Source organism: Aquarana catesbeiana, linkage group LG01 (assembly GCF_042186555.1).
Source record: "Aquarana catesbeiana isolate 2022-GZ linkage group LG01, ASM4218655v1, whole genome shotgun sequence".
In the NCBI taxonomy this organism is placed as follows: domain Eukaryota; kingdom Metazoa; phylum Chordata; class Amphibia; order Anura; family Ranidae; genus Aquarana; species Aquarana catesbeiana.
The window spans coordinates 635,649,694-635,676,741 of NC_133324.1; the positions used below are offsets into that span (position 1 = coordinate 635,649,694).

Genomic DNA, 27,048 nt, shown 5'->3' on the forward strand with positions numbered 1-27,048 from the left:
ATCACTGTATAAGCAAGTGCGTGATATGCAATTTCTCAAAGATCACGTCTTCTAGGTCAATTTCCCCTAAGAAAGGTGGACAGCTTAGAACAAAGGAGCGGCTAGGCAATCTATCCAGCTTGATTGCAAGATTCTTAGCTAATCACAACTGTATCAGTCATGATTAGGGAAGAGAGTAAGTCTTTATCTGGAATTCCTGATTGCCTCCATGCCAACACTGGAACATTTTGTTTTGTAAATGAAGCTGTCTTCATCTTGAAATTAGCACTACTAGAAAAATGATGCCAGGCATTTCACTAGCACAATTTATTTCTCAGAAGTTTTTTTTTTCTTTTTTGGCCAAATAGCCTCTTCCAAGATGCATCTGACTTTACAATGAGATGCGAAACTGCACATATTCTCTGTGGGTGTGATTTACTGCAAGGCATTAAAAGATTTTTATGTGATGCAAAATGTGTTCTGCTATCTTAGTAGTCGATATAATCAAAGTAAACTATGCCATTGACAGGAAAATGTGGAGGAGGTAAATGATTGCAGCAGTGCTATTTTTAGTGCGTCTGACCTATGTGTGCAAAAAAAAAAAAAAAAAAAAAAAAGCTTTCTTTATGTGTCTCTCTGATGCAGAAGCCAGTATTAGAAAGATTGCAGGCTGCTAATTCAGTGTTACATGGAGGCACATAAATGTAATGTCCCTTGCTTCTCCTTTCATCCTGTTTCCTCTAGATTGTAAGTTTGTATAGACAGGCCTCTCACTTTTATTCATGTATTGTATCTTCTTATGTTATATATTTTCTGTACTGTTTATATACAATGTTTAACATTTCTTGTACTTGTGAAATCTGTGCTATTTACCCTTGCTTGTAACGCTTACTAGATGACAAGATGAGAGCGCTATATAAATCATAAAAAATCATAAATACACAGAATAAACACATGTATGAAAGCTGTTTTACCTGCCAAAGGGTTTATACTTTTGTCTATCCAGCTTTGAGCTTTACATAGTTCTGTCACACATTCAGTTAAGTAATACTTGCAGGCGTTGGACAGTGACTGGACAGTGAAAGGAGTAGTAGCGGAATGATGAGCTCACCCTCTATCGCTCTGCTCTCTACTCCTATTGTGACAGACTGCCTAGCTCCCCACATGGGTACTTCTGCCAAGATACAGCCTCCACACTGGAACCAGGAACCAAGTATTACAGCTGAGCATTGCACCCAAAAACTAGATGACACTAGCTTAGATGCAAACTGGAATAGAATTTATTGTAAATTCACACAGAATATATACCACACAAGAAAAAAAAAAAAAGACAAGATGACAAGATGAGAGCGCTATATACACAGATTAGACACATGCAATGAAGCTGTTTTAAGCTGTTGTGAAAGGTTTTGTACTTTTCTCTATCCAGCCTTGAGCTTTACATAGTTCTGCCACACATGCTTAACTTGCAGAACATGAGACTTGATTTTTTTCTGCTGTACGTTCAGTAATTCTTGCAAGTGTTGGACAGTGACTGGACAGTGAAAAGAGTAGTAGTGGAATGATGAGCTCACCCTCTATTGCTTTGCTCTCTACTCCTATTGTGACGGACTACCTAGCACCCCTCATGGGTGCTTCCACCAAGATACAGCTTCCTCCACTCTGGAACCAGGAGGAACCAGGTATTATAGCTGAGCATTGCACCCAAGAACTAGACGACACTAGCTTATGTGAAAACTGGAACTGACCTTATTGTAAATTCACACAGAATATACACCACACAAGATCAGGTTCTTATCTGATCACATTATCTTAATCAATGCAAACTGTAAACAGTAATGTCAGTACATCTAATGAACAGCTAACATAAACATAAACACTAAGCTATTTATATAGTAAGCTAATTAACAACTTGTCAGTTCCTACCCAGACAGTTCGCCACCAGTATTCAAGAAAATCAAGGGCTGTCCAAATCTCATTAACCAGCTTTCTTTTCACATATATCTTCTCGCTGAGATTCAAGTTGGCAGAGACCATCATGGCTTACTTGACTGTTAAATGTGATAATGCCATCTTGCATTATATAACAGGACATCTTCGTGAATTCTTGTTGCTCCCTCAAATGCCAGAGCCCATAGTAGGCAAGAGGCTACCCTGCAGTTCCCTCTTAAAACCCCTAACAGCAAGTCAGATTCAGGTATTTAAACAACACTGTTTGCATTTAAAAATACATTTAATGTACAGAGCTGCATTATTCTATGTATTTTATACATTCAGATGATCCAACACTTGCTGATTTATTTTTTATTTTTTCCAAAAGGTGAGTATTTTATTAATTTTTTTTTTTTTTTTTTAATACGGTAAACATGTATGCAATAAAAAGACGTCTATTTATAAATGCCTTCACACAAGACACATATACAACTTTCACACAGAAATCTTACACTTTCCCAATTGAATCTTATTAGAAGCATGTGTGTACCTTGGGTGAAATTTGAGTGAAAAAAATATAAAGAGACCCCAAATCATCTTGCCCTGTTAATTGTGATTGAGTATACAGTAGCTGATTGATTATGGTATAAGAAGACTATGACAATATGTTTTGATGCCCGCATCTGCTGCCATTAGAAAATTATGCCCTGTACACACGAGTGGAATTTCCATCAGAAAAATCTTGGATGGTTTTTCCGACGGAATTCCGCTCAAGCTTGGCTTGCATACACACGGTCACACAAAAGTTCTCTGAACTTTCGACCGCCAAGAACGCGGTGATGTACAACACTACAACGAGCCAAGAAAATGAAGTTCAATGCTTCCGAGCATGAGTCGAATTGTTTCCGAGCATGCGTGTTTTTTTGCACGTCGGAATTGCATACAGATGAACGGAATTTCCGTCAAGAACTTTTTCCGTCAGAAAAATAGAGAACCAGCTCTCAAACTTTTGCTGGTGGAAATTCAGACAGAAAAAGTTGGATGGAGCATACACACGGTCAGAATATCCAACCAAAAGCTCCCATCACTTTTTTTTGACGGAAATTCCGCTCATGTGTACGGGGCATTAGTCTACGCAATCCCTGAAGTGTGTTCAGTCAGTCATATTCTCAGTGAACTGTTTTATAGGGGTACAGCACAGGTGTCTATTGCCTTATAGCTAAGGCACCAGAGTATGAAAGGGAAGGCTACACCAAAATGTTATTATTATTATTTTATTTTTTAATATACCTTTTAAATCCATTTTTTTATTTGGTCAGCCCTGGACACTTGTAGATAAATCCAAAAGCAAAACTGAGGGGGGAGGAAAAGTAGGGTCTGCTTACAAGGCTCTTTATGCATCAAATAGCATCCACCTCCTCTGCTTAACTGTGAGAATGTTTTATTTAAATCAAATGGCAGGTGCTGCTAAAAAGAACACAGCGGTCTCCAGTTTGAGACGTAAGTCACTCTACAGTATATTTGACCAAAATGGTCTAACAATTGGACAATCCAGTGTTTTCCTGGAAAATTTAAAAAAATTACTAATTGCTTGTGGATTAAGGTCGACACTAGCATCCTGTAACACTGAGAACTACAAAAACGTATTAGGTCTGGACACTCTGGCAACAAACAATTCATTACTAGGTCCATAAGTTTTGAAACTCTGACAACAAGCATTCTACTACTAGGTTCCCAAGTTAGAGACTGACAACAAGCACTACTAAGTGTATATATATATATATATATATATATATATATATATATATATAGGGATATGGGAAATAATTTTTCTAAACACACACTGAATGGACTGTTTTCTTTATTCAACTTTGCCAACTATGTAAGTACCAGGATTGGGGCCTCTGACAACAAGTACCCTGCTACTAGAAACCCGGGTTTGAGAACTTTGACAACAAACAAAAACTAGATTCCCAGTTGTGGGTTTTATAATGGCTTTATAACAAATTCTGACTCCTTCACAAATGTCCCACATACTGTACATTACAGGAAAAGTGTTGAAAACTGGCATTTTCCTACATTGGGAAAACCATGAATACTACTTTTGGAAATGATAGATTGTGCTTGTGGCTGTATGTAAAGGTTTGACTATCTTCGATAAATAATATAGAGTGGCGTTATACTGTATGTCTTCTTTAAAAGCCTCATGTAACAGCTGTCTAGAAGCACAGTTGAAACAGTCTAGTGATCACAGTACATGCATTCTTATAGTGAGCGCAAGCAACATCATTGAGCCTTTAGACTCATCAATTTTTCACCCATTTTTAAAATGTACATTTTTTTATGGTTAATTTTACTGAGCTTTGTTTTTTTTTTTTTCTTTAACCACGTCAGTGACCATTTTCAGAAGGGCATGTTTCAACTTTACAGTTCAATCTAATACCGACTCGTTTTCACATCATTGTGGCGTGCTTTTTTTTTTTTTAAATATATTTTCCCCTCTTGTTCTTAAGTATAAATATCCCCAGCACAAATGACCGATTCCTTAAATGGAACCTCTCTTCACTAGGAACAGTCGAAAAATCGAATACATAAAATATAAAGACTCCCCTAAATCCATATTACCCCCCCAAATGTCACCCCTCCCGACTGTACCCATCCACCCCGCTCCTTGACACCTACCAGTTCTGGGCTACTCTTTCCTCCACTCCATTTACTTCTTCCAGGTGTTTAACTGTTTAAGGGGCGAGACCACGTTTTTATTTTAAATTCCCATTGCCTCAGCACACCTTAATGAACACTTGAACTCTAACCAATCCCTCTATTTTTCTTCGTACTCTTCCATTCCCATTCCCCTCGCTGTATCTCAGATATTCAAGACTTTGGATTTCGTTTGTTTTATTATACCAGTCTTGCAATGTAGGGCACCTTCTTTCTTGCCAGTATCTGGGTATAAGGCTTTTGGCTGCGTTCAAAAGTTGTGGTAAGAGTGTTTTCAGTTATGTCCCAGTGAAATAAGCACGCCCATGGATCGTCAGGGACTCCAATGTGAGTTATCTCACTAATGATTTGCCTGATCTCACCCCAGAATTTTTTGATTTCCGGACAACTGAGCTTTGTTTTAAGATAATAACTATTTCAGATGTTAACCTGAAACATTCTGTATTTAAATACTTATAAAGAAAATGTCTGATCTCAAAAAGAATATTTAACGTTTAGGTATGTTATACAATTGCTTTGCAGGGTAATGTTTGTGTGTAGTGCTTTACTGCCTGATAATCCCATTATGTACAACTGAGCTGTAAACAAGTACTTTATAACATTTTTTTTTCATTTATTTAAAGGCATTGAATTTAATTGTGGCCTTTAGTAATCTTTTGTTCCCAGAACATTACTTGTAAGTGTCTTTATATAAAAGTTCTTCTTTCATGACTGATGACTACCTGCATGACTCTGTTAATACCAATACATCAAATCAGTGGGATAGTGTATAATTTCTGCTTTCTTCAGAAGCTTGCATGAGTTATACTGTAATTACATTTGGATAAATACTAATGAAAATGATAATAGTCTTTTGGTACTAAATTAATTAGGGTAAACACATGGCTAAGTGATATTACCAGTTAATATAGGTCGGCCGCCTACCCGCTTTGTGAAAATTAGCAAGTAATGTAGTCTTTAAGGACCTTTGCAAACTTAAATTCTAATTCTCTTTAAAGTAAGCAATATGCTACTTGTTTATAATTAAAAGTGCTTAAGTAGTATCATACAGTATATCCCTTAGAAATGTACTTTTTTAATTGTCTAGGCTTTCAATAGCTACATTACACAGTCTTGGGTTCAGTTTAATGTGGGATACAGATGTATGCACTTTTTTTAAAGGCCACCATTTTATTCCTTTATTTTCTTTTTCCCAGCATCTTTGTATGGACTTTTGAAATAACAAGGCTTTACTTTATTGTGTGCACATGCATAGGTTTACCACACATATTTTACCTGTGTCCAATGAAGATGTTGTCAACTTCAAAGCATTGGGAAGCAAACAAGGACAGCAGTACATGTATGTGGAAATTATAGCACACCTAGTGATGAAGTTCTGAAGTCAATGGTTTTTAGATACTGTTTTTTTTTTTAAGGTAAAGAGCAGAATGTCCGATTATGTGCAAGTGACATAGTCAATAACAACCAGAATGTAATATTCTCTGGTCATGTTTGTTAAAAAGTTAGTCTGGTTTATGGTTTACATCTCTAAACATATCAGTCATATCAGATCTCTGGTCTGCTTTATTAAGAAGGCCTGTAAAAGTCTAAAACAGGAATGTCAAACTGGGGTTTCTTGGAACACCTGCAACCTTTTGTTATTTTAAACAGTATTCTGGAGTGGGGTTTTAAATGGTTTACCATACAAGGTTTGGGGGGAGGTGTTAATGAGGCTTTCCAGCGGAAGCAATTAAATGGTGTTGGTCTGCAGTATCTGTGGTGAGCTAATGCAAGAAACATTGTGAGCAGCAAGGATTGAAGCAAATGTCCTAAGGCAGTTGGCTCAAACACCTACTCCAGAAGTCAGGAGATGCTTGCTGTTCATAAGTCAGTCACAGTCAGAACACAAAAATACTTTACAATAAAACTTTTAATGTTGTGGTAAGCATTGTTAGAAGAACAAGGTGGCTGAATTTTGGAATTTTTCGATTTTTACTCTTAACACAGCACTGGCATACTTTTTACATACATTGATGCCTTAATGTAGGAATTTCCAGTGACCGGGATGTAGGCCGATTCTGGTGGTTTGTTTGGTTCTGAAGCATAGTGTTCTCAGTGTTCTGAGACGGGCAGACCCCTGTTACAAACGTGTATCATTAATCTTGTGCATACATTGACCATAATGCTCAGAAGAGAGACAATGTAACCCTAGGACTGCATCAAACTAATTTTTCACAAAATGATAACATATTTACAAATTCACATCATTTTAAATATACTCATGTAGCCTGTAAGGCGAAGGAGCCATTACTTACTGATATATAACCGATCGTGCAAATGTTAAAATGTGTAAGTCTAATATTGCTGTTGAACTTTTGAGACTTAAATTAAAAACTCTTCTTGACATAACTTTTTTTTAGGATAAAACAATATCTTTTGACAGTTTATGTATGACAAGTGCTTGAATATGGGAGCAGTTGATAAGACAAAGGACTTTCTCCCTAATTGGTGACATTCCTGATGTCAGCTGTCATGTTGGCAGGCTTCACTTATTTCAAAAACCTGATTTGTGTTAAAATTAGGCAGTAGACTTATTTTAAGTTATATACAAAATGGGATAGTTTTACATGTATGGAGAAACTTAACATTAAGTTATCTTGTTGTTATGGATAGTTTTGTAGATCTTCATATGTACTGCCCCAGAAATATTTGGTTTACACTTAGAACCTGATTGATATTTAGTGTGTAAAAAAGACACTGTTACATTTTTTTCTCTTTACTCCTCAGATAAATAGTATTCTCATTATAAATAATGATGGTTTCAGACTTTAAAGTTGACGGTAAGCCCACATTATAGCTCTTCCAAGTTTTATCAGTGCTGCAATCCTTCACCAATTAGCAATGCTATAGTAATTGCTGCTGACTGTAGACTCTGGTTCTAAGTAAACAGTACATATAATGAAAACTGCAACATCTGGTGCATCTGGCCATGTATGTGCTCATTTAGAATTTTGAATGCCAAATATTATATGCAACCATGGCTGCCATATACAAAAAGAACATATGAGTTACCACTAGAATGTCTGATGACCAATGATTTTTTTTCCTTTCACTTCCGGATCAGTACAGATGAATGACAACACCCACCAAGGACTCTTCTGCTTCCTTGCTTGAAGCCAGGGGATTAGCATACTGGTAACACTTTAACTTTAACAGCTTTAACGCTGGCAACACTTTTTTCTATGGCACATTCATGGTTTTAGGATTTTTTTTTGTCTGTAGAAAGCAGAGATCTAATAGAGGACAGTCAACAAACATTTGTGAGTGTTAACAAGTATTTCTGAGGCTTGCTTGTGATTACTCAGTAATGCAAGCTGAGCACCAATCATACAGAAAGTTAAATCTTCCTAGAGTGCAGCTTTACCCCCTATACAGTTGTTTTTTTCGGGAAGTACTCAGATCAGTCTGTTCTAATAGAAATATAGGCAAGTGTATGAACGTTCTTACCTTGAGAGTATGACATGTTTTATCATGTATCTTAGAAGTTAGCCGAGTGAATAATTTTACTTTATACAAACCAATTCGCTTTAGCTGTGATGTATGGAGGCTTCAGAGTTAATTCTTAAAGACTGAGATTTTGCATGCTCTGCAAAGACTAAGAAACATTTTTAATATTTGGTATACTTGTGGCAAAAAAGAATAAGGGTTCAACAAGTACAATGTTCTCTGTATGAAAATAGTATTGCCTATTCACTCCCCTGACAATCAATGCATGACTCATTTGTCAGCGTATATATTTTCTTCAGTGGTATTTATTATTGTCGAGGTATGTAACGTAGGTGGGATGTGATTGAATCGTTTTCACTGTGAAGAGTGTTCTGTATTTGTATGATTGGCACATGCTTTTCAATTCAGCCTGTTTACGTGTACCTGTCACCTAACCTCACAAATCATTCATTGCTAGAAAGTTATAAAATACAGCTTTTTAAAATTATTTTATACTGCACAAATGACTCCACCATTTTCATGAAAGCTTTAAAGGTTAAGATAAGCCGTACAAAGCGATTTAGCAAAAATATTGTGAGACATATAAAAATGAAAGATCAAATCTATTTAATTGCTGAATTTATTGCAATATTACACTCTGAACTACGTGATCTATATTCTAGTATAGGAACCTGTTTTTAGAGCCACGACCTATTAAAAGAACACTGATTCCAGCTTTGTGTTTCTGTCATTTGTAATTGACAGTGTTCTAAATGTAGTACTTTTTGAAGTATTCACTGACTTTTTGAAGTGCTCACTGACTTTTTGTTGGAATAAATGAGGCATGGACATGTGTGATCATTTGGGCCAAGTGCTAATGTGCATGCACTGAGTAGACACCCTGTTTTTGGTGATTTATCAAGAAAATCTATTCTAAGCTATCAGTTCCTAAGTTGCACCTATTACACTTTGTGCCTATTACACTGTGACTCGGCCGTTGAATAATTTCTAAATTCTAACAAATTACCGTCCTTTCTCAATTTTTTTTTTTAGGAGTAGTCTTTTCTTTCCCAATTTTACATGAGTCGTAAGGCAACAAGCAAAAACGTTTTTCAGCATCTGGCTTTCTTCATGGTATTTCGGATGCTTAATCCCTCCAGTGACCTCTGTGGTTTCCACCACCAATCCCTATGTCAATACTGAGCCTGTTGTAACATAGGGGCTGGCAGGGGAAAGCACAGAGCACAGTGGGGCCACCAGCATCCTACACTACCGCAAGTAAAATGCAAGCGATTAGACCATGGGACAGCCAATAGTGTCAAGCCAATCAGATCCTAATTTATTACATAATGACTTCAATCTGATACCCTGAACACGTTTACAAGAGAGGAGAGCACATGCCTGATCAGTGTTCTGCTGCTCCTTCATCATCCAATCAACAGGCTAGGCAGTGAGGTGACACAACTATATTCCTTAAGGCTTATGCACATAGCTATCCATGGCTGTACACCATCTAGAACAGAATGTTTATGTGGCTGTTTGCATAAAGTTGCTCAAAGATTGATTACATGTGGCTAGGGACAATGAGAGATGGTTGTTTGTATCCAGGGCACTCATCTATCTTTCTCTATCAATTCATCTATATTTTATTGCAGGTAATTGTGCCATATGTGATTACACGCAGACAGCTGTGGAGCCCCTGGTCACTGCTGATAGCAAACACCTGGACTGCACACTCTGCAGATATACGATGATCTGGGCATTGTATGGTCATGAACAGCCGCATAAATGAGCACTAGCTCTTACAGAGCACGTGGGGTCATATGCAGTATGGCTTGGGGGTATAGGTCAGGAACGTGAACAGAATCACAAATATTTTAGCAGGTCACACATATGTTTTTTTATACAAAAAATGGCATGGTAGCAGAAAAATTTCACAACATGTCACGGCAACCTACACAGAACCAACACCATATATCAGACGTCAACGGTACAGCAATATAAGATAAATATAACATAACAAAATAGGGGCCAGTTTTGGACTTTAGATTTAACACATATGTTTTTTAACTGTTTCCTTGGCTATAGATCAGTCTTAAATTTACTAGTAAGTAGAAACATTATTTTTACCTAGCACACATTGCAAACTATGTTTATCTCCAAATGAAAAAGATCACTGCAGTACCAAGTATACCAGATGCGATGCCCTGTTATTTAAAGATCTATAGTAAAAGCAGTGTAAAATATGTCACCGGTAGAATTAATTACCTTTAAAGTGGTATAAGTAATGATCCTTTATAAGGTGATAATACCAGTGATGCTTAGACCAGCAGGTTTTGGAAATAAAACTAGCCTTAAAAAATAATTAAAGATAACAATTTACGAGACCTTCTTGGTGTACTCAACCACAGAGATAAATCTGATGGGCTTTACATGGTTAGCACTTGGGTATTACTCGTACGGATACAATTTGAGTCTCCAGTTGTTAGCTATTTAAAGGATTACATTTGTTCTGTCTAGATAACCTCCACCAGTTGAGGCACAAACAAAATCCTGACAGAAGTTCTAACCTTTCCCTTTTCCTTCTATTAAGGACTAAAAATAAATAGCTTGGGCTGGAGTAGAAATTTAAACCTTACCACCAACACCTAAAACCTCATGATAACTATATTTCTGGAACCTCGGAAAATAAAATAGTGATACGGATGCTGTTTTCAGTTCCTCCACAGTCTATACTAAAATGAGGAATCCAGGAGGCTATAAGCCAAGCTGAGAGCCATATCCATTGCTGCCCCCGAGTTTGTCTCTGGGGACAAAAAAATCCCACCTCTGTTTGTGTCACAAATGACTTTGCCTCTTATACTTTATTTTGTTATCAGAGTTTTTATACTCTTAAACTGCTTGTTAGAATTTATATGCCTTGCCAGAAGCATTGTCTTTATATGCTATTTTACAAAATTCTTTTTCTGCAGGTAGAATAGTAGAATCCTTTATTGATGTTGAAATAACAACTTTAAATCAATGAATACAATAAACATTCTTCTACAAAAAAAAAAAAAAGCTGCTAAAGATTAAACATATTTATCACCAGTACTTTTGTATTATTACTTTTTTTTTCTTAAGGTATTATTTTCAGAAGAGCTAATCCCTGCAATCTGAATCTTGTTTAATCCTGTAGAGATAGATATTATATCCAGCTCTACATTATTTATTGCAGCTGTAAATGTTTAAAATTCATCAGAGGGAATCTTTCTCCTCGCTTAACTCAAGAAATCTATAATTTGCATGGAAGGGTTACACTGACAGTGTTCAAAGGCCTATGGCTGGATATTTCATACAGCATAATTTCACGCTGTTTGTCTACACTATTAGTCTTATATAATAACACAGTGCAAAGAGCAGTGGTCTTTAATAATTCATGATAACCAATGACTTGGCAGTGCATCCATCGATGATGGCCTAGATATGTTATCAGTGATTTTCACTGGGCTTTAGTTTTTGTATTTTCTGCTTAAAGTGTAAGTTTACCTTTTCAGAAAAATAAAAAAATAAAAAGGTGAACAAGCACTCTACAACCTCCCAACCCCCCTCCCCAGTCCCCGCTGTACTTACCTCGGTGTGTGACGAGCTGTCAGTGCCCACAAAGACAGTGTAGTGGTCCAGGGACTTGAAATGCCTGCTCTTTTGCCCTTCTTTCTGTAGAGCTTCCAGGATGGATCAGAGTGATTACCTTTGTTCACCGTTGTTCCCAGTCAGAACCACTAAACTGACTGTACTGGGCACTGACAGCTCATCACCCACAGTGGTAAGTACAGTGGGCAGTATAGTCAGTGTTTATCTGGCGCTCCAGATGGAGTAATCCTTAGGAGTATAATCTGTGGCTGTAATAGCTGGATGGTGATGTATCCATAGAAAGGGGTATTAAGGGTTAAAAAGGAAGGCAGCCATCCTTCAGAATGTGTCCAGAACTCTGCAAGACATGTAAGGAAAAAACAGGGAGGGGGAGGCGCCAACCTGAGTGCAGTATTAAAATGATGACTTTAATAGGATAAGAGTAAAAACACTTACAAGATGATAGAAGATGCATGCTCGTCAAATTTAAGTGCATTCCTGGCATTCCACATGGCTCTGTGAATCCCACCGCTGTTCCGGATAGCTGGAAAGGATTGAGCAGCTGACTGGAATGGATCACAGTGTTTCTCCAGGAGCAAAGGAACCAAGCAGCATGGACACAAACCAGCATGGACAGTGAAACAGGAAGTGATGTCCCCAGCGTCTGATTGGACCTAGGCAGGGCTGGAATCTTGTCAATCAGGGCTGCAATGATGAAAGGCTATGCTGACTGCTCCTTCTATTGGCCTGCTGCCCTCTAGAGGAGGACAGCTATATATACACAATGGAGAGCATGTGGGTGTGGCCGTGGAACTGGAACTTCCAGCAGACCAATCAGTTTTAATTATATATATTTTTTTTATTTTTTGTCAATCTGAGACTGTTAACCCCTGCTTCACCTTGGCATTGTGTATATATAGCTATCCTCCTCTAGAGGGCAGCAGGCCAATACAAGTGGCAGTCAGTTCAGAGCGCGTAGCCTCTCATCACTGCAGCCCTGACTGACAAGATTCCAGCCCTGCCTAGGTCCAATCAGACGCAGCTGACATCACTTCCTGTTCCATGGTCCATGCTGGTCTGTGTGGAGCTGCTTGGTTCCTTTGCTCCTGGAGAAACACTGTGATCCATTCCAGCCAGCTGCTCAATCCTTTCCGGCTATCCGGAACAGTGGTGGGATCCACAGAGCCATGTGGAATGCCAGGACTGCACTTTACTTTGATGAGCATGCATCTTCTATCATCTTGTTAGTGTTTTCAATCTTATCCTATTAAAGTCATGATTTTAATATTACACTCAGGTCGGCCTCCCCCTCTCTGTTTTTTCCTTGTAAGTACAGTGGGGACCAGAGAGTGGGGGGTATAGATTGTTATTTTCCTTTTTCATCTTTTCTGAAAAGGTGAACAAACCATTTAATGTTCTATGTTTGTGTTGTCTGGCTGCTTTGTCAGGTTCATTCCAGGTTGCTTTGATCTTGAGAATGACTAGGGGTATTAAATAAATAGTCTGTGCTCCTAAATACACAATCCCTACATCCGAACAAATTAATTAGTGGAACCCACTACATAACATATAAATTGTGAACAGACAATATAATTTTTCTTTTTCAATTTTTTATTAAATAAAAAGAAATTAAACAAAGGCATATCATAATATTATAACACAGACATATATGCGGATGTGCATGAGGGCTGTTCACTTGAACTACAGAGTGTATTTAAACAGAAGATCCAAAGTTGTATAATACAATAAACGAGTAAACTTTGGGTACATATTGGCAATAACAAATGAAAACAATAAGTTTTGTGTAATATGACTAGTCATAGTAAAGCAGAAACAGAAGAATGATAGAGTCAGGATAACAGTGCTGCAATATAGTACCTATTCATATAATGACCTAGTAATGAGACTAGTTAAAACTAGGGGTTCTGAAATTAATCGCAGCATTGATGCATCACAAGTCGGGTGTCCAGGATGCGGCATCGATGCTATGGCCAGCATAATCGATTGGTGGATAACGTCATCCCGACTTGCCCCACCCCTCCTGGGAGAGCACTCTGAGCGTACTCTACTTATAGGTGTTAAAATAACTGTGTCTTAATGAATCCCATCTTATAGTACATAGTACCCAACAGTATGTGCTTTTTAAAAAATTGGTAGCTACATACCGCATCTCTGAGTGTCCTCTCTGCTCATGTGACTACCCGGCCCGCCTCTCTTCTGATCTGACAGCTACAATCAGAGGGCGGGCTGTGAATCCCCCGCTGACATCAGCCGGAACGAGAGAGGAGAGTGGCGGGCACATAAGCAGCGAGGACACTCTGAGAAATGTGGAATGTAGCTACATATTTTTTAAAAAGCACATACCATGAGGCACTTAATGTATTGTGACACAGGATTCAATAAAACAGTTATTTTAACACCTGTAAGTAGAGTACATATGAGTTTGTACTCTACTTACACCTCGTACTGGCTCCGTGCTGAGAGTTCTGTCGGCTTCCTCCTTTGCACATTTCACTGTCTTAACTCCTAGTGTGCTGGAAGGTGCAAACGGGGAAGCCAAGGGGAACTCCCGGCACGGAGCCAGAACAGTGAACTTCACAGGGCTGTTTGTCGGCTGTGGATTCTATCACTCCTGACCTCCTGACGTTACCTCCCAGCAGCAGTGTGTTTTCCTACTATGTGAATGCCTGTACCCTGTAGTGCACCGGATTAGTGCACTTTTTAAGGGAGTGAGATTCTTTTTCATTCAAAGCGGAGTTCCACTAGTTTTTTTGTTTATTAAACGTCAGCAGCTACAAAAAGTGTAGCTGCTGACTTTTAATAAAAAGACACTCACCTGTCCCACAGTCCAGCAACGTGGCCGCCCAAACCCTCTGTTTTCTCCCCAGCCTGTCCACGGCACCGGCAATACTACTGTGGGCATCCGGCTGTTACAGCTTGCATCTTCACAGCCGGGTGCGCATGTCTCACTGCGCTGTCCTGAATGACCAGGCAATCTTCTGGGACCTGTGACATGTCCCAGAAGATTGCAGAGAGGGAGGGGCTGCCTAGGTAGCCTCAGCGGAAGTGGGAGCTGGTTACCTCTCAAAACTAGGTACCCACGCCCCCCCCCCCCCAAAAAAAAATGACATGCCAAATGTGGCATGTAAGGGGGTCAGGACTCCTTAAAGCGGAAGTTCCACTTTTGGGTGGAACTCCACTTTGATAAAATATGTTTATACAGAAAGCACTATGACATCCCCAACCCTAGACTCCAGGAGGAGACCATCACACCCCCAACCCTGCCATGTACACAGCACAGGGGATTCTCTACCTCTGATATTCCTCACCTGCAGGACTCCATGATGACCATCATAACATCTTTCAGTCCCCCCTCACCATCACCATTTTTATCTTTGAACTCTTCCATACTTCTGTTACTGTCCATGGATTCCTCCATCTCCATCCCCAGCCTCTTCCATCCTTCTGTTTCTATCCGTGTATTCCTCCATCTCTGTCCCTAGACTCTTTCATCATTCTGTTCCTATCCATGGATTCCTCCATCTCCACCCCCAAGACTCTTCCATCCTTCAGTTCCTATCTCCAAACTCCTCCGGCCTTCCACATTCTCTATCCATGGATTCCTCCATCCCCATCCTTTTCTATCCTTTAGTTCCTATCTCCAGACTCCTCCAGCCTTCCATTCTCTATCAATGGATTCCTCCATCCCCAGACTCTTCCATTCTTCCTTTCTTATTCATGGATTCTTCCATCCTTCAGTTCCTACCCCTCCCTCATATCCTGGTCTCTTCCAAGTCCTTGTCCTGCTATATGCAGGGAGCGTCCACTTTTCTTTTTTTAAAAACAGATACATTTTTTTAAAAAAGGAGTTCTTCTAAATGCTTGAATTTCTTTTGATGGAAACCATCGTCCGTAATCGTGATGCATCGTGAATCGAATCGGGACGTTGACCAGATAATCGTAATCGAATCAAATCCTAAGACCAGTGAAGATGCGCACCTCTAGTTAAAACTAAGGGTTGGGTAACTCCATGAACCAAAGCAACGTGTTCTGATGTGATCTTTAGGAGAGTTGCTGATTATAAAAGTGGGGAGGGAGGATCAGTAGACAATATAATTTTATCAGTATTGACCACACATATATATATTAATAATGCTCTAACACCTATGTGTAATAGATTACTAATGGTGCATAATGAATGAAGTGCAATCAATGTGGATCAAAAGTCACTTATAACATGTATCAATCAGTCCTACGTGTCTTCATTTCATTTTGTGGGAAGATTGCACTGGAGATGCAATCTTCCCACAATGAGCAATGAGCCAATGCACTGCATACTTATTTCAGAATAATTTTATTTATTTTTTTTATTAAGTGCCCTTTACCTGTAACTAAAATGTTTTTCTCTTTTATCCTATTTTTAATAGAGTGTGGAAGAAATAGAACCTTACGGTTTTTATTCTGTCTGTGCCCCACTGGGAAGATTTATCTATTTTATTTGTCCTAGTAACCATTCTCACTTAGCAACAAATGATGGGAAATACAAACTTTTAAAGTCATTTCCAGAACAGTGAATGAGTGGAAATGTTCCAATGAAGGCACTGGTTAACAAATTGGGAAATATCCCCGATCTACAGACAACAAAAAAAAAACAAAAACATAACCAAAAAAAACAATCTATTGTGCACTTTAATCCTTTCAAAAAATGTAAAACTTAAAAAAAAACTTAAAAAAAAAAAGTTTTTGCTATGGATAACTTGCTGTTCTAGTGAACTTGTCTTTTAATAAAACCTCACACTCTCCTGAGTGCAGAGTGCTATGCTCATTATTTACCCTCTTCCCCATTTCAGTGATCTGTAACTAAACATTCATTGTGCAGCCTCACCGCATAGTCTTCTTCTTAAAAATGTTCCCTCCCCTGCTTCTCCACCACCTCATTGTGTGTCTGCACATCAAATCGCAATTTAGTTCCTATGGTTTAGCCATATTTTTCAGGATGGCTCAAATGCAGCTCAACTGCAGGAATGAATGGAGCCATAGTGTGCTTGCCCACTAAGAAAAGATACTGGCTGCAAGTTTTTTGGGAGAAAAGATGTGCAACAGTGGGCAATTCTTTAAAGCTACTGTTTTTACTGACGGCAAAAAAAACCTATTTAGGATTATTGAATGCAGCATGATCATTTTTAGATACAAAATATATACCAGTATCTTTTAATTGCATGTAAAATTTATTGTAATTGTCAATGACCACACAGAACAAAACACTGAATGAAATAGGGTTTAGTCAAAGCCCCACACTAACTTGCCCAAACCCACACATTGATTTTTCCCTACTGCTTTAGATAAACCCAACAGTCAGTCATATGACAAATCCTGAAGCTTGTGGTATCTAAGTAGCACTGCATACTAATGTTTATGAAGAGCCAACTTAAAGCTCTACCTGAATAGTAATCCTTTGCTGAAGTGGAGATCAATCGTTTCACAATGGCCAGATTCCTGGTTATCCGTGGAAGCCCACATTTCTGAAATACATTTTTATCATGTATTAGTTTCATGGAGCAGGTCTGCCAAAACACCTGTGGATTATTGCCTAATAATAGGTTGGTTTTAGGTAGAGGCAGATATAATATTTGTGCAGACTTTGCAGATGCCGAAGGCTCCCTGGATGGCAGATGAGGGTTGGACAGGTTTATTCCAATCATGTTCCTGGATTGTAATATGCAATATCTTTTGGCCAGGAAGCACGCACTGTTTGAATAGCACTAAGATATCCAAAATGCTTCTTCCCCAGTTAAATATTGTGAACCATGGAAGAGTTTAGGTTATCATACCCCTTGACATTTTCTACATTTTGTCATGTTACAACCAAAAACGTAAATGTATTTTATTCGGATTTTATGTGATAGACCAACACAAAGTGACACATAATTGTGAAGTGGAAGGAAAATGATAAATGATTTTCCAAATTTTTCACAAATAAATATGTGAAAAGTGTGGCGTGCATTTGTATTCAGCCCCCCTGAGTCAATACTTTGTATAACCACCTTTCGCTGAAATTACAGCTGCAAGTCTTTTGGGGATGTCTCTACCAGCTTTGTACATCTAGAGAGTGAAATTTTTGCCCATTCTTCTTTGCAAATTAGCTCAAGCTCTGTCAGATTGGATGAAGAGCATCTGTGAACACCAAATTTCAAGTCTTGCCACAGGTTCTCAATTGGATTTAGGTCTGGACTTGGGCCATTCTAACACATGAATATGCTTTGATCTAAACCATTCCATTGTAGCTCTAGCTGTATGTTTAGGGTCGTTATCCTGCTGGAAGGTGAACCTCTGCCCTAGTCTCAAGTCTTTTGCAGACTCTTAACAGGTTTTTTTCTAAGATTGTATTTGGCTCCATTTATCTTCCCATCAACTCTAACCAACTTCCCTGTCCCTGCTGAAGAAAAGTATCTCCACAACATAATGCTGCCACCACAATGTTTAACAGTGGGGATGGTGTGTTCAGGGTGATGTGCAGTGTTAGTTTTCCACTACACATAGCGTTTTGCTTTTAGGCCTAAAAATTCAATTTTGCTCTCATCTGACTAGAGCACCTTCTACCACGTTTGCTGTGTCCCCAACATTGCTTCTCGCAAACTGCAAATGGGACTTCTTATGGCTTTCTTTCAACAATGGCTTTCTTCATGCCACTCTTCCATAAAGGCCAGATTTGTGCAGTGCGCAACTAATAGTTGTCCTGTGGACAGATTCTCCCACCTGAGCTGTGGCTCTCTGCAGCTCCTCCAGAGTTACCATGGGCCTCTTGGCTGCCTCTCTGATTAATGCTCTAATTTCCTGGCCTGTCAGTTTAGGTGGATGATCATGTCTTGGTAGGTTTGCAGCTGTGCCATACTCTTTCCATGTTCAGATAATGTACTAAACCGTGCTCTGTGAGATACTCTAGATATTTTTTTTATAACCTAAACCTGCTTTAAACTTCTCCACAACTTTATCCCTGACGTGTCTGGTGTTTTCCTTGGCCTTCATGATGCCGTTTGTTCACTAAGGTTCTCTAACAAAGCTCTGAGGGCTTCACAGAACAGTTGTATTTATACTGAGATTAAATTACACACAGGTGGACTCTATTTACGAATTAGGTGACTTCTGAAGGCAGTTGGTTCCACTAGAATTTAGTTAGGGGTATCAGAGTAAAGGGGCTGAATACAAATGCACGCCACACTTTTCAGATATTTATTTGTAAAAAATGTTGAAAACCATTTATCTGTTTCCTTCCACTTCACAATTATGTGCCACTTTGTGTTGGTCTATCACAAAAAATCCCAATAAAACGAATAAAAAATAAAAAAATTTACGTTTTTGGTTGTAACATGACAAAATGTAGAAAATGTCAAGGGGTGTGAATACTTTTTCAAGGCACTCTATCTATCTATCTATCTATCTATCTATCTATCTATCTATCTATCTATCTATCTATCTATCTATCTATCTATCTATCTATCTATCTATCGACCTGACAATTAGGGATGAGCCGAACACCCCCCTGTTCGGTTCGCACCAGAACATGCGAACAGGAAAAAAATTCGTTCGAACACGCGAACACCGTTAAAGTCTATGGGACACGAACATGAATAATCAAAAGTGCTAATTTTAAAGGCTAATATGCAAGTTATTGTCAATAAAAGTGTTTGGGGACCTGGGTCCTGCCCCAGGGGACATGGATCAATGCAAAAAAAAGTTTTAAAAACGGCCGTTTTTTCAGGAGCAGTGATTTTAATAATGCTTAAAGTCAAACAATAAAAGTGTAATATCCCTTTAAATTTCATACCTGGGGGGTGTCTATAGTATGCCTGTAAAGGGGCGCATGTTTCCCGTGTTTAGAACAGTCTGACAGCAAAATGACATTTTGAAGGAAAAAACTCATTTAAAACTACCGCGGCTATTGCATTGCCGACAATACACATAGAAGTTCATTGATAAAAACGGCATGGGAATTCCCCACAGGGCAACCCCGAACCAAAATTAAAAAAAAAAAATGATGTGGGAGTCCCCCTAAATTCCATACAAGGCCCTTCGGGTCTGGTATGGATATTAAGGGGAACCCCAGCCAAAATTTAAAAAAAAAATTGACGTGGGGTTCCCCCTAAATTCCATACCAGACCCTTCAGGTCTGGTATGGATTTTAAGGGGAACCCCGCGCCAAAAAAAAAAAAAAAAACGGCGTGGGGTCCCCCTAAAAATCCATACCAGACCCTTATCCGAGCACGCAACCTGGCAGGCCGCAGGAAAAGAGGGGGGGACGAGAGTGCGGCCCCCCCCCCTCCTGAACCGTACCAGGCCACATGCCCTCAACATTGGGAGGGTGCTTTGGGGTAGCCCCCCAAAACACCTTGTCCCCATGTTGATGAAGACAAGGGCCTCATCCCCACAACCGTGGCCGGTGGTTGTGGGGGTCTGCGGGCGGGGGGCTTATCGGAATCTGGAAGCCCCCTTTACCAAGGGGACCCCCAGATCCCGGCCCCCCCCCTGTGTGAAATGGTAAGGGGTTACTTACCCCTACCATTTCACTAAAAAACTGTCAAAAATGTTAAAAATGACAAGAGACAGTTTTTGACAATTCCTTTATTTAAATGCTTCTTCTTTCTTCCTTCATCTTCTTCTTCTTCTGGTTCTTCTGGCTCTTCTGGTTCTTCCTCCGGCGTTCTCGTCCAGCATCTCCTCCGCGGCGTCTTCTATCTTCTTCTCCTCGGGCCGCTCCGCACCCATGGCATGAGGGGGGAGGCTCCCGCTCTTCTCTTCATCTTCTTCTTCATCTTCATCTTCTTCTTCATCTTCTTCTTCTTCTTCTTCTTCTCTTCTTCATCTCTTCTTCCTTCTTCATTTCTTCTGCGGGCCGCTCCGCATCCATGCATGGAGGGAGGCTCCCGCTGTGTGACGGCGTCTCTTCGTCTGACGGTTCTTAAATAACGGGGGGCGGGGCCATCCGGTGACCCCGCCCCCCTCTGACGCACGGTGAATTGACGGGACTTCCCTGTGACGTCACGGGGAATGCCACAGGGAAGTCCCGTCATGTCCCGTGCGTCAGAGGGGGGCGGGGTCACCGGGTGGCCCCGCCCCCCGTTATTTAAGAACCGTCAGACGAAGAGACGCCGTCACACAGCGGGAGCCTCCCTCCATGCATGGATGCGGAGCGGCCCGCAGAAGAAATGAAGAAGGAAGAAGAGATGAAGAAGAGAAGAAGAAGAAGAAGAAGAAGATGAAGAAGAAGATGAAGATGAAGAAGAAGAAGAAGAGAAGAGCGGGAGCCTCCCCCCTCATGCCATGGGTGCGGAGCGGCCCGAGGAGAAGAAGATAGAAGACGCCGCGGAGGAGATGCTGGACGAGAACGCCGGAGGAAGAACCAGAAGAGCCAGAAGAACCAGAAGAAGAAGAAGATGAAGGAAGAAAGAAGAAGCATTTAAATAAAGGAATTGTCAAAAACTGTCTCTTGTCATTTTTAACATTTTTGACAGTTTTTTAGTGAAATGGTAGGGGTAAGTAACCCCTTACCATTTCACACAGGGGGGGGGCCGGGATCTGGGGGTCCCCTTGGTAAAGGGGGCTTCCAGATTCCGATAAGCCCCCCGCCCGCAGACCCCCACAACCACCGGCCACGGTTGTGGGGATGAGGCCCTTGTCTTCATCAACATGGGGACAAGGTGCTTTGGGGGGCTACCCCAAAGCACCCTCCCAATGTTGAGGGCATGTGGCCTGGTACGGTTCAGGAGGGGGGGGGCCGCACTCTCGTCCCCCCCTCTTTTCCTGCGGCCTGCCAGGTTGCGTGCTCGGATAAGGGTCTGGTATGGATTTTTAGGGGGACCCCACGCCGTTTTTTTTTTTTTTTTTTGGCGCGGGGTTCCCCTTAAAATCCATACCAGACCTGAAGGGTCTGGTATGGAATTTAGGGGGAACCCCACGTCAATTTTTTTTTAAAATTTTGGCTGGGGTTCCCCTTAATATCCATACCAGACCCGAAGGGCCTTGTATGGAATTTAGGGGGACCCCCACATCATTTTTTTTTTTTTATTTTGGTTCGGGGTTGCCCTGTGGGGAATTCCCATGCCGTTTTTATCAATGAACTTCTATGTGTATTGTCGGCAATGCAATAGCCGCGGGTAGTTTTAAATGAGTTTTTTCCTTCCAAATGTCATTTTGCTGTCAGACTGTTCTAAACACAGGAAACATGCGCCCCTTTACAGGCATACTATAGACACCCCCCAGGTACGAAATTTAAAGGGATATTACACTTTTATTGTTTGACTTTAAGCATTAATAAAATCACTGCTCCTGAAAAAACGTCCGTTTTTAAAACTTTTTTTTGCATTGATCCATGTCCCCTGGGGCAGGACCCAGGTCCCCAAACACTTTTTATGACAATAACTTGCATATAAGCCTTTAAAATTAGCACTTTTGATTTCTCCCATAGACTTTTAAAGGGTGTTCCGCGGCATTCGAATTTGCCGCGAACACCCCAAATTGTTCGCTGTTCGGCGAACTTGCGAACAGCCAATGTTCGAGTAGAACATGAGTTCGACTCGAACTCGAAGCTCATCCCTACTGACAATATACTCACTAAGGCCGGCCATAGGCAAAGCAAATTTCTTTCCTGCAATTATGGGTTCACTCAATTCCACATCAACACAGATAGTGTTGACAGGGGAATCCCTCATGTGGAGCCATTGTGTTCTCTCACCAGGAAAACACATTAATTATTGCTAGCTGCTATAACAGCCACTAGCAATAATCACATGTAAAATCTGGCAGGCTGGTTCTACCCAAGTTGATTGATCGATTAACTTTCACCATACATGGTTTGAATTTTGGTTCCTGTTGAACCGGCTGAGATTTGTCTCCTCTATGGCCGTCTTTAATAAGGGTTCATACTTGAGCAAAAGTTGAATGGAGGACCCCCCCCCCCCCCCCCCGATTCCCTATTTTAATAGTGTGTGTCACTGCTTTGGGCCTTGATTGTAGTCATTGTCTTCCTATAATATGTATGGTTCTGAATCATTGCAAGATGACCCTTGGGATTATACTATCTTCTTGGAGAACTAGTTGTGCAGATGTCACTATACTAGTTGTTCTACTGACCATGTTTAAAGCTCAGACAACCAGAGGATACACCATTTAAAATAACGCATTGTTTTGACATGCATAAAATAATTACTTAAACACTTATTAGAATGATTTTTTTTCACAGATACCTGAAAAACAGATTCTTTTCATTTGTTACGCAATCATTTAACAAACTATGCAAGACACAGCTGACTTAATATTGCATGGCATATTATGGTGGCTTGTGTGCAGGAAATCTGTGTTTTACACATTTGTTTAGACATTAAATCATTATTGGATTTTGCATGCCTTTTTCAGCTTTCTTGAAATAACGAGTGCCTATATCTAAGCCTATCTTAATATAAATGCCTGGTTTGAATTTGTTTTAAGAAACACAGACTGATGAAACTAGCTAATAGTCAGTGTGTAGCATTTAAATCTTGTGCTCCCCACAGTTTTTAGATCCTCAGGAGGCACTTTTTTGTCAGCTTTGTATTTTGTTTTTAATAAAGATGAATAGAACATGAAAACACAATAGTCTTTATTCTTTTCCCTTGAAACGTTCAATAATCTGCTTTATGCTGATGTTTAGTCATCTAGTACCAAAGATCCCCCAAGATTTATCATCCTTGTGTAGTCTGCCATATCCATGCCTTGTTTATTTACGTGTCACTTGTTCTTACTGTGAACTGTACCCTGCTTCTATCACATACTCATATGTGTGTTCAGTGGTGTTAACTCCATCTACATTCACGCTAACTTGAATAAATAAAGTGATTGATTGTATTACCTCTCTATTCTGCAAAGCTTGGGCAGCTTAGCAAGATTCAACTTCTGTTCTACAGGGGAACAATCTCTTCTGACACTGTTCTTGTCTAATCTTGAAGATCAACCTAGTTGACATCCTCCTGAAAGTATACAGCCAAGGGTTGAGACTGCACAAGCAAAATTGCATCAATCTGCAGAGGCCTCTGTAAAGTAGATAAAACACAGAAAACCCTGTTGCAAAACATTAACCTTTTGCTGCATAGCTGTATTATAAAAAAATGTTACTAAGAAAATAGTAAACCTATAATAATCAAATATTTAAATCTTTATAGAAAAACATTGTAAATTGTAAATGAACATTACTATAGAAAGCTGTGTTGCAGTAGTAGTTGGGATAAAAAAGCAATGAAGTAAAAAACATTTAGTACATCTGACAAGTGTATAACTTAATATAAACGGTGCAATTTCGCTAATAAAAACTATTGTTGAAAAGTCCAGTAAGGAAAAAAAGGAAGAATACTGATGCAATCACAGTGGTATGGATGGCAGTAATACTAAACCATGTAGCAATCACCCAAACGTGAACATCCACCACCAAGGGGCAGCACTTCCTCTGGGCGGTGCCTTCACCCATAAGCCCCACCCCTTATACAATCCACCCACTCCGTTCCCTGTATTCCACCCATATAGTGTCAGGAGTATACAGCTCAGCTTCACAGGACAGAGTATACAGCCCCAGCATAACAGGAAAGAGTATATAGCTCAGCCTCACAGATCAGGGTATATAGATCAGCATTACAGATATGGTATGTAGATCAGCATCACATAAAGGGTACATAGATCAGCAGCATCACATAAAGGGTATATAGATCAGCATCACATAAAGGGTATATAGATCAGCAGCATCACAGATAGGGTATATAGAGCAGCAGCATCACATAAAGGGTATATAGATCAGCAGCATCACATAAAGGTTATATAGATCAGCAACATCACATAAAGGTTATATAGATCAGCAACATCACATCAAGGGTATATAGATCAGCATCACATAAAAGGTTATATAGATCAGCAGCATCACATAAAGGGTATATAGATCAGCAGCATCACATAAAGGTTATATAGATCAGCAACATCACATCAAGGGTATATAAATCAGCATCACATAAAAGGTTATATAGATCAGCAGCATCACATAAAGGGTATATAGATCAGCAGCATCACAGATAGAGTATATAGATCAGCAGCAAATATATACTGATCTTGCAGCACACTGTCAGCACCCCCACACTGGTGGAGGACACAATAACACACTGACAGCAATCCCCCCCTCCCCCACGGGGTTTGAGGCACACCGATAGCACCCCCCCACCTCGGGGCTCACAGGACATGCTGACAGCACCACCAGCCAACCCCCCGGGTTTGCGGGACACACTGATAGCACCCCCCCCCATGTTCGGGGCTCGCAGGACACACTGACAGCACCTCACTGTTCTCTGCGGGAGGTCCGGCACTTACCGGGCTGTGGTGTCCTCACCTCCTGCTGTGTCTCCTTCAGTGGGCAGCAGGCAGCAGCAGCAGTGGAGTAGTTTGCTCCTCAGGCTTGCTTTGCTATGTGTCTCCTCTTCCGCCAAAGTGCCAGGGCATCCAATAGCATAGCCTGGCACTTGGCCAATCGGGAAACAGGTCTCACTGTTTTACCTCCTGATTGGTGGGGAGGCAGTGTGGTGCGAAAATAGTGAAAATGTATTCGCTATGGTCACACAATTGGGTGGGAAAAGGGCGCACTCTCTGCGCCCCGAACCCACCCTTTTTTAGATCCTCTGGCTCTAATCAGGTGATTAAATAAAAAAAACCCCTCGCCATAGCAATCCATGCATCCAGCATCCTGAAAGGGGCCGGGCGCATGATCGTGAGTGACCTCCTCCTGTTGTGATTAGACAAGCAAGAGCTGATCTGTGGGTACTGCAGACTCAATGTCCACCGGATGATCATTAGGCAGAGAGCCAGAACAGCATTCTGCCTATGTAAACAAGGCAGATTGCCGTTCTGTCAGTAGGGAAGGCATTGATCCTGTGTTTCTGCTAAGCAGGAACATGGATTAATGGCTTCCACTAGTTAAAGCACCTCCCACACAGTGAGAAAACATTGGTTAGGCATACAGTTAACCCTTTGATCGCACCTGATGTTTAATCCCTTCCCAGCCAGTGTTATTAGTACAGTGACAGTACATATTTTTAGTAGTGGTCACTGTATTAGTGTCACTGGTCCCCAAAAAGTGTCAGTTAGTGTCCCTGATGGTCCGCCGCAATATTACAGCCTCGCTATAAGTCACTGATTGCCACCATTACTAGTAAAAAAAAAAAAAATGATCCCATAGTTTATAGACGCTATAACTTTTGTGCAAACCAATCAATATATGCTGAATGGGATTTTTACCAAAAATATGTAACAGAGCACATATTGGCCTAAATTGATTAAGAAATTAGATCTTTTCTTTTTTATTGTGTATGTTTTATAGCAAAAAGTAAAAAAAAATGTCAAAAATGTCTGTCTTTTTATAGTTTATAGCACAAAAAATAAAAAACGCAATGGTGATTAAATAGCACCAAAAGAAAGCTCTATTTGTTGGAAAAAAGGACATCAATTTTGTGGTGGGTAAAGCACCGCACAAACACACAATTGCCATTTCGCACAAAATGGCCTGGTCATGGACCCATCTTCTGGAGGTCAAGTGGTTAAAAAAAAAAATAACCTTTAGGCCCTTTTCACACTGAGGCGCTCTGAAAGCGCCCTGAAAGAGCCGCTCAATGCACTCCAATGTGAAAGCCCTGAGGGCTTTCACACTTGAGCGATGCGCTTGCAGAGTGGTCTAAAAAGTCCTGCAAGCCGCATTTTTGGAGCGCTGTAGGAGTGGTGTATTTACCGCTCCTAAAGCGCCCCTTCCCATTGAAAACAATGGGGCAGCGCTCTAAACCCGCCTGCAAAGCGCCACTGCAGCGGCACTTTGCGGGTGGTTTTAACCCTTTTTTGTCCGCTAGCGGGGGTTTAAACCTTAGTATCGCTTTAACGCTAGGGTGTAAAAGCAGCTGACTTTATGGGCTTTCAAGGTGTGGTGTTCTGATAACAGTGAGCTGTGGCGAGCAATGCATTTTTTAATTTGTGTGCCTTTCCACTCTAGCACTGCACTCATGTGCTCTGTATAGGCAGAGGTTTCTGTCCCTTGTTTCATTCATTTGGAAGTGGGTGTAGTAACCCTGTAAGCTATTGACCACCAGTACAGCATTGTAAGGGCTATGAGTCAGTGTAACCCACAACATCTTAATAATAGGCTCTCTGTGACATTGAATTTATTTGAAGCAGCCAATTTTATAAATCATTTTTACTTTACAGTGTCTAGAAAACGACAGCAGTCAGTAACAAACACAGCTGAAAGGAGTATAAAGCCACACAGCAGCTAAATGAGTGACAATAGCTATC

At 40.3% G+C, this 27,048-nt stretch overlaps 1 protein-coding gene across 2 annotated transcripts in view; it reads left to right on the top strand.

Annotated features, from left to right (window-relative positions):
- Positions 1 to 27,048, top strand: part of CCSER1 (coiled-coil serine rich protein 1) — a 1,308,521-nt gene that overhangs the window by 266,336 nt on the left and 1,015,137 nt on the right. The gene's annotated exons all lie outside the window — the stretch shown is intronic.